The 7,334-nt window shown below is 40.3% G+C and overlaps 3 pseudogenes; all 3 read left to right on the top strand.

Annotated features, from left to right (window-relative positions):
- Positions 1-906, top strand: part of LOC111813282 — a 16,665-nt pseudogene extending 15,759 nt beyond the window's left edge.
- Positions 901-1,943, top strand: LOC111813286 (annotated as a pseudogene).
- A 1,768-nt stretch (positions 1,944-3,711) lies between these two features.
- On the top strand, positions 3,712-5,219 carry LOC101566510 (annotated as a pseudogene).
- Positions 5,220-7,334: the final 2,115 nt, after the last annotated feature.

The raw sequence follows: 7,334 nt of genomic DNA, 5'->3' as shown, positions 1-7,334 counted from the left end.
TGCATTGCAGCACCTTGTGACAACTGACATTAAGCATTCCATAAAAATGTGTGCATTAGCACAGGATGAGCTTATCTCATTTAACAAGTAGTACCTTGCTCTGTTTCCACATAGTGATGCAGGGAGCAAGGATATGGTGCAAGTGATGTAGAAGAAGGGTCTTGAGCATCACCAAAATTTTTGTGCAGTTAAACATGTACCATTTGATCAGTTTATACAGCTGGCTTTCCATGCCAGTTGTATGATTGGTAATAACAACTGAGGGGTGCAAGAGGTTGGCACTTTTGGAACCCCTGTGATCAATCTGGGCACATGTCAGAATGAAAGAGAAATGGGAGAATGTCCTTCACATCTGAGATGCTGATACACACGACAAAATATTATATGCACTGCACCGCCAGTTTGGTAAACAGTACCCTTGTTCAAAGATATATGGAGATAGAGGTGCTGTTTCAAGCATTTTCAAATTTCTCAATCTATTGATCTTCATGAGCCACTGCAAAAGAAATTCTGCATTCCTCCTGTGAAGGAGAATTTTTCCCAAGATACTGAGAGCATTCTTGAAACTCTAAGTGCCTTGGTTGTTGATCTTGGAGGGACAAACCTCGAGTTGCAGTAGTCAGCATGAAGGGTGAAATTTTTAAGAAGTATACTAAGTTCAATCCTAAAACTCATGAAGAGAGGATTAAGTTAATCCTACAGATGTGCGTGGAAGCTGCAGCGGAGGCTGTGAAACAGAACTGCAGACATTTCGGAGTAGGCATTTTCACAAGTGGCCTTGTAAGCCTTCAAGAAGGGATCGTTCTGCATTCAACCAAACTAATACAAGAATGGAACTCTGTGGACCACATGACCCTCTGTCTGCATTTTGCATGTTTTTGTGTGCATAGACAGTGATGGCAACTGTGCCACCATGGCAGAGGGGAAATTTGGTCAAGGAAAGGGACTAGAAAACTTTGTAACACTTATCACTGGCACAAGAATTGGTGGTAGAATCATCCATCAGCACAAACTGACCCACAGAAGTTCCATCTGTGTTGCACAACTTGGCCACTTTGTCCTCTCTCTGGAAGTCCTGATTGCTCCTTTGGGAGACCTGGGTTCTCTGAAGCATATGCTTGTGGACTGGCCTTGCAGAGGGAGCCCAAAAAGCTACAGGATGAGTACCTGCTCTTGGTGGAGGGGTTGTCAGTGCTAAAATATGAAGCTGCGAGGGTCCTTTATCTCATTCAAGCTGCAAAACTTGGTAATGCAAAGGCCAAAGCGTCTTAAGAACAGCTGGAATGGCTTTGGATCTTGGGGTTGTCAACATTCTGCACACTATGAACTCCTCACTTGCGATCCTGTCTGGTGTCCTGGCTAGTCACTGCATCCACATCATCAAAGACATCATCTGCCAGCAGGACTTGTCCTCAGTGCAGGATGTGGACATGGTGGTTTTAGATCTTAGACCCCGCCCTGCTTGGTGCTACCTGCGTGGTTCTGGACTACTCAATATGCAGGATCCACTAGGCCTCACACAGTGAACTGGATGGAGACTCCAGAGCATCTTAGTGGAATCAACTTCTCTCTTAGATGGACATTTCTTAAAAAGAAAATTTAGTGTTTAACTGCAGGCATTATTGGCAGAGTGCTTTTTTGATTTGTGTCCTTCTCCACAATTGCCTTTTCCCACACCCACCTTTGTAGATGCTTCTTTCTTATGTTATTCTCATAGGAATCACTGTAGTGTTAAGCTTATAAATTCACCCACAACTTTCTGTGCCAGAAGGAACTACAGCAGTAGGCCAGAAGCCTCGGGACTCTGCCTGCCGAGGTACTACTGATACCTGCAGGCCTGCTCTGGGATGCAAGCTTCATGAGTGTATTCTGGTTAACAGTCCTTCCTTGAGGGCCCAGCTATCATCAGAGAAGGAAACTGAGTCGGAACAGAAGGAACTTTTACCAGGAAACACTTTTTAATCTTTTTTTTTTTTCCACCAAGGATTGAACTCCGTACCTTGTGTTCGCTAGGCAGGCATTTAATCCACTGAGCTTTCTCAATGGCTATTTTTAAACTTTTCAAAAACCACTTTTTTAGATTACTTTAAAATATACAATTTAATAGGCTTTGATTTATGTATTTACCTTGGTAGCATCATAGCAATCAAGACATTAGATATTATTTGTCACCCTCAATGTTTCTATGGAAAAATGTCATTAGTCTAGCAAACTTGTAGGAGACTGTATTAGTCAGGGTTTTACTTAGAGGAACAGATATAATATAAGGGACAGTTATTAACACAAGATATACAATGTATAAAGAATTACAAGATTGGCTTAGGACAGTTAGCCACAGAGTCAGATGGGGGAGTGTGCAGAGAGCGACTGCACACCCCAGACTGAGGAGTTCTGTCCCAAGGTTTGAAGCTCACTGCTGTACTCCATGCAAGTCTCTATTCATCAGCTGATGGGTCTGCAAGGAAAGACTGAAGAGTCTGTGACGTAGGTGAAGGATCCAAGTTGCAGGTGGATGAGTCTGCGCTGCAAGAAAGGAAATGAAGTCCAAGCCAAATACGAAGACTGAAGTTACTCCAAAAAAGTGGAAGATCAACTACTTCCTCAGCCCATTTATATGGTCTCTTTGTGTTGAGTCACTCTGGGGGCAGAACCAATTGTGCCCCAGGGCACAAACCCCACCAGCCAGAGGTGAGCCTCAGAGTCATTCGGCCAAGTTGACACAATGTATCAATCACTACAGAGACTTTAGACCAGGGATATGAATTACAGTGGCCTGAGTGATCTTGTTCTTTTCTTCTTAGAGACTAAGAAATAACTTCTGAGAAGCTATTAGGATTTAAGAACCTCAGAAAGATTACCTCAGAAAGGTTGTTTCTGCTGACCAGCAGATACATCTCCCTTTAATAGCTTTTCATTCTCTGTAGAATGTGACCCCAAAGATTCTATACAGGCCGTGTTTGTATGTGTTACACTGACAGCCCTGGATTTTGACTAAAGGACTCTTAATTGATGGCAAAATACACACAAGAGTTCTATTACTTGCAACCTAGAAGAAATACTAGCTGGAACAACTTATTAAGTGCCTAGTGTGTACTAAGCTCTGAATTAGATGCTTCATATACATTCTTCAGGTCTCAAGACCCTCGAAACCAAGATTTAAGTGTGTTTAAATGACATCCCTACAGCTCCGGATTCATAAGGAAAAGAGCGGATTTGATGCAAGTCCCTCCTTTTTTTTCTCTAAACCACACATTTCATTTCAAAGACACATTCAAAATACTAATACAAGGCCGATGAGACAGCTTAGTGGAATAAGTGTTTCACTGGCAAGCACAAGGGTCTGAGTTCAATCCTTGGTTCCAGGAAAAAAAAAAAAAAAGAAAGAAAACTACCAATGCACTCAATTAAGGCTACCAACAGTTTTAATAAGACTATCTGAATGGAAAATGACTCAGTTAACTTTTGACCCTACTTCTCAACAGTAAAGTTTATCAAATATTCTTCCATGCTACTGAAATCTTGCCAGTAGAGTATCTAGTCTTCTGACAACATCTTACAAATATTTTAGATGATCTAAAACATGCATATATTTTTTTCAAAAAAAAACTTTTTTTGAGGCTGAGTCTCTACAGGCCAGTACAGATAGACAGCATTCAGCTCCAGTTGGCCATCGGGATAGCAAATCATGCTGCGCTAGAGGAGCTGGTGCGACTTCAAGGAGACCCTGTGTGGGGCCTCAAGCAACAGAAGGCTGACGCCCTGCAGATCGAAGATAAAGTGGCAAAACTCCTAAAACTGAAGGCACAGCTGGATACTGATGAAAGCAAACAGAAGTTTGTGCTCAAAATACCCAATGGCACAAGAGACTACAGTCCCCGGCAAATGGCAGTTAGGGAGAAGGTCTTTGATGTCATCATCCGCTGCTTCAAATGCCATGGTGCAGAAGTGACTGATATACCCGCGTTTGAACTAAAGGAAACCATGACTAGAAAGTATGTAGAAGACTCTAAGCTTATCTATGACCTGAAGGGTGGGGAGTTCCTGATCCTTTCTCATGATCTCACTGTTCCTTTTGCTCGGTATTTAGCAATGAATAAATTGATCAACATTAAACGCTACCATATAGCAAAGATATATCAGCAGGATAACCCAGCCATGACCTGTGACCAATCCCAGGAATTCTACCAGTGTGATTTTGACATTGCTGGGCAATTTGATCCTATGATCCCTGATGCAGACTGCTTGAAGATCATGTGTGAATTCCTGAGTTCACTTCAGATAGATTTCCTAGTCAAGGTCAATGACCAGCACATCCTAGATGGCATGTTAGTTATTTGTGGTGTTCCTGATAGCAAGTTCCATATCATCTGTTCCTCAGTGGACAAACTGGACAAATTATCCTGGGAGGATGTGAAGAATGACACAGTGAGAGAGAAGGACCTTGCACCTGAGGTGGCAAACCACACTGGGGACTATCTCCAGCAGCATGGTGGTGTGTCTCTGGTGAAGCACCTGCTCCAGGATCCTAAACTGTCCCAAAACAAGCAAGCCTTGGAAGTCCTGGGAGATCTGAAGCTGCTGTTTAAATATCTGACCTTGTTTGGCATTGCCGACAAGCTCTCTTTCCATCTGAGTCTTGCTCGAGGTCTGGACTACCATGCAGGGGTGATCTATGAAGATGTGCTACCACAGATCCCAGCCCAGGCAGGGGAAGAGACCTTTGGTATATGCAGTGTGGTTGCTGGAGGGCAATATGATAGGCTGGTGGGCATGTTTGACCCCAAAGGGCACAATGTGATCTGTGTGGGGCTCAGCATTGAAGTGGAGTGAATCTTCTCCATCATGGAGCAGATACTAGAGGTTTCAAAGGAGAAGGTATGGACCACAGAAACACAGGTCCATGTGACATCTGCACAGAAGAGGCTATTGGAAGAGAGATTGAAGCTTGCCTCAAAGCTGTGGGATGCTTGTATCAAGGTTGAGCTGCTCTATAAGAAGAACCTAAAGTTACTGAACCAGTTCCAGTACTGTGAGGAAGCACGCATCACCCTAGTGGCCATAATCTGTGAGCAGAAGCACAAGGAGAGGGTCATCAAGCTGTGTTTGGTGGCCAGCAGGGAAGAGGCAGATGTCCAAAGAGAAGATCTTGTGAAGGAAAATAGAAGAAAAACAATCCATCCTCTCTGCATCTGCTGAGCCAAGCAAACTTATCAGAGGAAGGTGGGACTGACACTATTTAAGGCTAAAGCTGCATTTGTGCTTAAACAATTTTGCACACTTTTGTTCCCACAAGAAGACCTGAAGGGGGTTCAGAACGGAGACTTTATTTTTATTATGATTGGCAGATGACCAGGTACTACATCACTTTCTACAGAGCTCCATGGTGTGCCATGGGGAATTAAGCTAGTCCTCCTCAGGCCAGACACGGCCTCCACTGGGCTCCATTCCAGATGGAACTGATGCCTTCCTGCCACGCCTGTTGCCCACGGTCCAATAAAATGCTTCAACCATTGAAAAAAATTAATTTTAGGAAAGCCTGAAGGTTTCCATAATGCATTATTTGAAATGCTGACATAAAATTAAATTAAAACAATATCACATATGACTTCCTTCCAAGGGGGTTAATGTCAAAAAGACATGTTAGTTGATTCCTGTAACTCTGCCAGCCCTTAGTCTCCAGGACCTGGTTTTGTTTCACCACTTCCGGGTGGTTCGGGTGCCAGTGTCCAGTATCTGCAGTGAGCTGCCCCAGCATGCAGGGACATAGGTGAGACCTTGGATAAAGCTGTTACTTCTTTAAACTAAACAACTGTGCTGCTACCAAGTTCCATGTGAAATAGTTGAAAGGATGGATGGTACTATGTCGAAAGCCAAATCTTAGGTTTTATTAAATTTGTAGGATCTTCTCACATAAATTATTACCTCTGTAAATACTAATATCTGCTAATTTATTTTGGTACAAATATTTTTGTGAGGCAAATTCTAAAGAAAAAACAAATATATTTGTGCTTGCTGAAAGTATAAAAAAATTGCAAATGGTACATAATTTCACTCAACAAGATAATATGCATTTCAAAGTATTTCTAGTAATGGTTAGTATTGTCTGCAAATTAGTTGTTCATATTATCAAATATATGTGTGCAAAATTGGAAGAAGAAAAAATACAAGAAATTATGAAAAGAACAAAGAACTGTAAAAGAGAGAGAAACAAAACAACTTAAGCATTAATAGCTACTTCCCATAGACTTGCAGAAATCCACAGTACAGTTGTCCAAACCATTCTGCTTACATATATAAATATATCTCTTTCCCCCCTCCATCTCCTGTTCTTCTGCTCAACTCAGTGATTCTTTCCTTTTGAACAGTTTTATTCCCTTTTCCCAGTATCTATTGTATCCTTCACATTTTATTTTCTCTTTGAGGTTCTCATACTAAGGAAACAATACAATGTATGTACATGTAGGTCTGACTTATTTCAAGAAAGAAATTCAACTTGAGGAAAAAAACTTAGCAAAGAGAAGTCATTCCTTAAGTGGAAAAATCTTTATTTTTCTATAATTTTCTTTTGTTTTGAAGCATAAACACAAAAGCAAGAGAAAACAAAACAAAGACAGAAACACAATAATACAGCAATATATATGTTACACATTTTCAAAACAAGAGTAGCTCAATCCTATGAATAAACCACTATTGTTATGGACTACTGGACTATATTGGGTTATTTTGTTGAATTCACATACCTGCATTATTTAAATGACAATGGAATACTAATCCCAACCAAAATAAACAAAAAAATGGGTTACAAATGAAGGACAATTTTGTACCTGTATATACAATATAGGATAGATATAAAGCTACCTTCTCTTAATTCAGTGAGAAGAAAGATTTGTACTAATAGTGTCTGGACAGGATATCATGTTAATAACTTGAACTGTGAATAACCACAAGACAACAATACACTATTTATTAATCATTGAAACTGTCCTACTAATCAGTCTTAAAACTGTCTCATCGCTATTTCTTTCTTAATAAAATTAATTAAAAAGAGTAACTTATTAATAATGATGGATACATAATCTATTTTTATCATCAAATCTGCTTCTCAGATGAACAGATATACTTATAAAAGATGAGATATATGATTGAATGTTACCACATGTTTTCAAGAAATCTTAAATGTCTTTTAATTTGCTCTCTTTATTCTAAAGGAGTTTCTATGTAAATTTTCTCATTGTAAATTTCATTATGCCTTTAGGAAGCAATCATAGAAAAAGCTCAAGATAATATGTAATTGTGGATATACTTCAAATATTTGTAGGTAAATTTCAGGTTGT

Source organism: Octodon degus, unplaced genomic scaffold (assembly GCF_000260255.1).
Source record: "Octodon degus isolate 3935 unplaced genomic scaffold, OctDeg1.0 scaffold00178, whole genome shotgun sequence".
Taxonomy (NCBI): domain Eukaryota; kingdom Metazoa; phylum Chordata; class Mammalia; order Rodentia; family Octodontidae; genus Octodon; species Octodon degus.
This window is presented reverse-complemented; position numbering and strand designations above follow the sequence as displayed.